The sequence below is a fragment of the Schistocerca nitens genome, chromosome 2 (genome assembly GCF_023898315.1).
Source record: "Schistocerca nitens isolate TAMUIC-IGC-003100 chromosome 2, iqSchNite1.1, whole genome shotgun sequence".
Classification (NCBI taxonomy): Eukaryota; Metazoa; Arthropoda; class Insecta; order Orthoptera; family Acrididae; genus Schistocerca; species Schistocerca nitens.
The window spans coordinates 86,198,033-86,203,582 of record NC_064615.1 but is presented as its reverse complement, the minus strand read 5'-3'; the positions used below and the strand labels follow the sequence as shown (position 1 = coordinate 86,203,582).

Sequence of the window (5,550 nt, the reverse complement as noted above, 5' to 3'; positions counted from 1 at the left end):
CTGTGGACCGAGTTGCCGGAAGAAATACTCTCTAAAGGACAGAGGCTGAGTTCTGTGGACACATCCGAAAACAGAAAGGTTGGCACCTTTGGTCAGTCGTGGCGCAGTTACTCAGCCGACCAGCACTTCTGTTAGGTGCCATTCCAGCAGCACTGCGTTTTTTTCCCTCTTGAGCCACAGGCGCTTAGTTTACTCGTACGCAGCGCGGTTCCGGCTAAAATGCGAGAAAAGCGATCAGTGGAGAGAGTCAACCGTAGCAAGTATACGGTCATTTTACAATCAAATCCAGATCTGTCAAGGCATATTTTTCAGAGAGCTGTTTACTCAGTCGAGTGACTTCTCGGAAGGCAGGTGGAGTCGTAAACGGTTTGAAAAATCTCCCAATCCCTTACTGTTCCGAAGGAAGTTACACTCCTCAGCTTTGTTTAACCTTTGGCGACTCGAGAAACCAAAATGAGTTTTAATCAAGACTTATTTTATATTTTTACCTTACAAATGATACACAAAATTAATATTTTGGGTGAGAAAGGTACTCCCTTTTTTATAACACATGGTTACACAGTGAAATCACCGGTCCATAATGAACAATGTTGAGGTATTTGTTTTGTGATAGAAATCAAAGTAGTTCTTCACATTATTGACACGAAGACCTACACTACACTTTTCACAACTCCATTTTTTGTACGATGGGGATCAGCCACATTGCTACAGTGTGCACATCTATGCTTCTCACAGGTAGACAGTCAGCGTTACCGAAAATTTACTCAGGTGCTACGTAAGGCTTGAAGGAGTTTTGTTTCCTTGAAAGTTTCTTTCCCCCACTGGGGCACCACTTTGTAGCTCGCATCAGACTTGCAGTGACTACAAAGCGAAACTCTTTGAGTGAAATGGATCTGCGCACTTCTCATCTGTCTTTGAAAATCATGTTCGAATTCGAAACAGTGACATCTGCAAAGTGACACAGTACATTATACCAACATTTTTTTCTGTCAATTTCAAACAGAGATTTTAAGGTATTCGCTCTATACACTTATCAAATATAAGTATAATAATCTTTTACAAGTTGTGGGCATGAAACTACAGCCATTGTGCCATCCCTATTTTTTCTAATGGTTATTGACACAACGTTGACGTTGTCGTCGCTGGGGGGAAACAAAATTGCTTTTTTCCTTTCCATGATATAGCAACAATTTCTTCCTTAGCAGACCTGAACTGGAAGGCTCCCCTATCCCTTGTATCTCCACTCGGGAAATCTAAACGTGTCCCAACTCGCCACTATCTAACAGTCCCACAGGTGTATACTTGATGCTGCTGGAGTTGCCGCATGAGAGATAAGGAGGTAAAACAATTAAGGAAAAATACCTTGTGATTAAATCCGTGGAGACTTTCAGTGATGGTTTTCACGATTCTAGAACATTCACCAACACTCTGATTCTCTGCGGGCTTATAACAGTGGGGCAACGGCCTTGCCGCAGTGGATACACCGGTTCCCGTGAGATCACCGAAGTTAAGCGCTGTCGGGCGTGGCTGGCACTTGGGTGGGTGACCATCCAGCCGCCATGCGCTGTTGCAATTTTTCGGGGTGCACTCAGCGGCGCGATGCCAATTGAGGAGCTACTCGACCGAATAGTAGCGGCTCCGGTCAAAGAAAACCATCATAACGACCGGGAGAGCGGTGTGCTGACCACACGCCCCTCCTACCCGCATCCTCAACTGAGGATGACACGGCCGTCGGATGGTCCCGATGGGCCACTTCTGGCCTGAAGACGGAGTGCTTTTTTTTATAAGAGTGCCTGAAAGTGGAGTAAAGGAAACGTAGAAGAGGGCGTACCTTATGTATTTTATCATAGTCGTCTACTTCTTTCTTTGGCTGCTTCTCTGTCGTTTGAATGAATGTTAACTAGCAATAAAATCTATTTCATGAGAATGTTACGTAATTCGCATTGCAGGATTAAAAGATCAATAATCCTTATAACTGAGTGGCCTTTTTATGCCCATTAGCAGATTTATTGCAAGAAACGTCCATGTTTCATCTTAATTTGTACGCACAATATTTGTTAAGCCACCCATCTTTTCTGCCCCCATGAACCATGGACCTTGCCGTTGGTGGGGAGGCTTGCGTGCCTCAGCGATACAGATGGCCGTACCGTAGGTGCAACCACAACGGAGGGGTATCTGTTGAGAGGCCAGACAAACATGTGGTTCCTGAAGAGGGGCAGCAGCCTTTTCAGTAGTTGCAGGGGCAACAGTCTGGATGATTGACTGATCTGGCCTTGTAACATTAACCAAAACGGCCTTGCTGTACTGGTACTGCGAACGGCTGAAAGCAAGGGGAAACTACAGCCGTAATTTTTCCCGAGGACATGCAGCTTTACTGTATGATTAAATGATGATGGCGTCCTCTTGGGTAAAATATTCCGGAGGTAAAATAGTCCCCCATTCGGATCTCCGGGCGGGGACTACTCAAGAGGACGTCGTTATCAGGAGAAAGAAAACTGGCATTCTACGGATCGGAGCGTGGAATGTCAGATCCCTTAATCGGGCAGGTAGGTTAGAAAATTTAAAAAGGGAAATGGATAGGTTAAAGTTAGATATAGTGGGAATTAGTGAAGTTCGGTGGCAGGAGGAACAAGACTTTTGGTCAGGTGATTACAGGGTTATAAATACAAAATCAAATAGGGGTAATGCAGGAGTAGGTTTAATAATGAATAAAAAAATAGGAGTGCGGGTTAGCTACTACAAACAGCATAGTGAACGCATTATTGTGGCCAAGATAGACACAAAGCCCATGCCTACTACAGTAGTACAAGTTTATATGCCAACTAGCTCTGCAGATGATGAAGAAATTGATGAAATGTATGACGAGATAAAAGAAATTATTCAGGTAGTGAAGGGAGACGAAAATTTAATAGTCATGGGTGACTGGAATTCGTCAGTAGGAAAAGGGAGAGAAGGAAACATAGTAGGTGAATATGGATTGGGGGGAAGAAATGAAAGAGGAAGCCGCCTTGTAGAATTTTGCACAGAGCATAACTTAATCATTGCTAACACTTGGTTCAAGAATCATAAAAGAAGGTTGTATACCTGGAAGAATCCTGGAGATACTAATAGGTATGAGATAGATTATATAATGGTAAGACAGAGATTTAGAAACCAGGTTTTAAATTGTAAGACATTTCCAGGGGCAGATGTGGATTCTGACCACAATCTATTGGTTATGAACTGCAGATTGAAACTGAAGAAACTGCAAAAAGGTGGGAAATTAAGGAGATGGGACCTAGATAAACTGAAAGAACCAAAGGTTTTAGAGAGTTTCAGGGAGAGCATAAGGGAACAATTGACAGGAATGGGGGAAAGAAATACAGTAGAAGAAGAATGGGTAGCTCTGAGGGATGAAGTAGTGAAGGCAGCAGAGGATCAAGTAGGTAAAAAGACGAGGGCTAATAGAAATCCTTGGGTAACAGAAGAAATATTGAATTTAATTGATGAAAGGAGAAAATATAAAAATGCAGTAAATGAAGCAGGCAAAAGGGAATACAAACGTCTCAAAAATGAGATCGACAGAAAGTGCAAAATGGCTAAGCAGGGATGGCTAGAGGACAAATGTAAGGATGTAGAGGCTTGTCTCACTAGGGGTAAGATAGATACTGCTTACAGGAAAATTAAAGAGACCTTTGGAGAGAAGGGAACCACTTGTATGAATATCAAGAGCTCAGATGGCAACCCAGTTCTAAGCAAAGAAGGGAAGGCAGAAAGATGGAAGGACTATATAGAGGGTTTATACAAGGGCGATGTACTTGAGGACAATATTATGGAAATGGAAGAGGATGTAGATGAAGATGAAATGGGAGATAAGATACTGCGTGAAGAGTTTGACAGAGCACTGAAAGACCTGAGTCGAAACAAGGCCCCAGGAGTAGACAACATTCCATTAGAACTACTGATGGCCTTGGGAGAACCAGTCATGACAAAACTCTTCCATCTGGTGAGCAAGATGTATGAAACAGGCGAAATACCCACAGACTTCAAGAAGAATATAATAATTCCAATCCCAAAGAAATCAGGTGTTGACAGATGTGAAAATTACCGAACTATCAGTTTAATAAGTCACAGCTGCAAAATACTAACGCGAATTCTTTACAGACGAATGGAAAAACTGGTAGAAGCGGACCTCGGGGAAGATCAGTTTGGATTCCGTAGAAATGTTGGAACACGTGAGGCAATACTAACCTTACGACTTATCTTAGAAGAAAGATTAAGAAAAGGCAAACCTACGTTTCTAGCATTTGTAGACTTAGAGAAAGCTTTTGACAACGTTAACTGGAATACTCTCTTTCAAATTCTGAAAGTAGCAGGGGTAAAATACAGGGAGCGAAAGGCTATTTACAATTTGTACAGAAACCAGATGGCAGTTATAAGAGTCGAGGGGCATGAAAGGGAAGCAGTGGTTGGGAAAGGAGTGAGACAGGGTTGTAGCCTCTCCCCGATGTTATTCAATCTGTATATTGAGCAAGCAGTAAAGGAAACAAAAGAAAAATTCGGAGTAGGTATTAAAATTCATGGAGAAGAAGTAAAAACTTTGAGGTTCGCCGATGACATTGTAATTCTGTCAGAGACAGCAAAAGACTTGCAAGAGCAGTTAAACGGAATGGACAGTGCCTTTAAAGGAGGATATAAGATGAACATCAACAAAAGCAAAACGAGGATAATGGAATGTAGTCAAATTAAATCGGGTGATGCTAAGGGGATTAGATTAGGAAATGAGACACTTAAAGTAGTAAAGGAGTTTTGCTATTTAGGGAGTAAAATAACTGATGATGGTCGAAGTAGAGAGGATATAAAATGTAGACTGGCAATGGCAAGGAAATCGTTTCTGAAGAAGAGAAATTTGTTAACACCGAGTATAGATTTAACTGTCAGGAAGTCGTTTCTGAAAGTATTTGTATGGAGTGTAGCCATGTATGGAAGTGAAACATGGACGATAACTAGTGTGGACAAGAAGAGAATAGAAGCTTTCGAAATGTGGTGCTACAGAAGAATGCTGAAGATAAGGTGGGTAGATCACGTAACTAATGAGGAGGTATTGAATAGGATTGGGGAGAAGAGAAGTTTGTGGCACAACTTGACTAGAAGAAGGGATCGGTTGGTAGGACATGTATTGAGGCATCAAGGGATCACAAATTTAGCATTGGAGGGCAGCGTGGAGGGTAAAAATCGTAGAGGGAGACCAAGAGATCAATACACTAAGCAGATTCAGAAGGATGTAGGTTGCAGTAGGTACTGGGAGATGAAGAAGCTTGCACAGGATAGAGTAGCATGGAGAGCTGCATCAAACCAGTCTCAGGACTGAAGACCACAACAACAACAACAACAACCCATCTTTTGAGCTGGACAAGGTTAAAATACATCCAAATGCTCCCCCAGTGTTACGCTAGTTTCTTTTGCTGTCAAAAGCTTATTCTCTAACATACTTTGCCAAACGCGAACCGAGAACGAACACGACCCTTTCGGCTGCTATATTGATCTGTATTAGCTGGGGCACTGAAAGGC

General features: G+C 42.4%; 1 pseudogene; it reads left to right on the top strand.

The window, feature by feature from the left end:
* Positions 1-1,456: 1,456 nt before the first annotated feature.
* On the top strand, positions 1,457-1,573 carry LOC126238235 (5S ribosomal RNA; annotated as a pseudogene).
* The last annotated feature ends 3,977 nt before the right edge of the window (positions 1,574-5,550 follow it).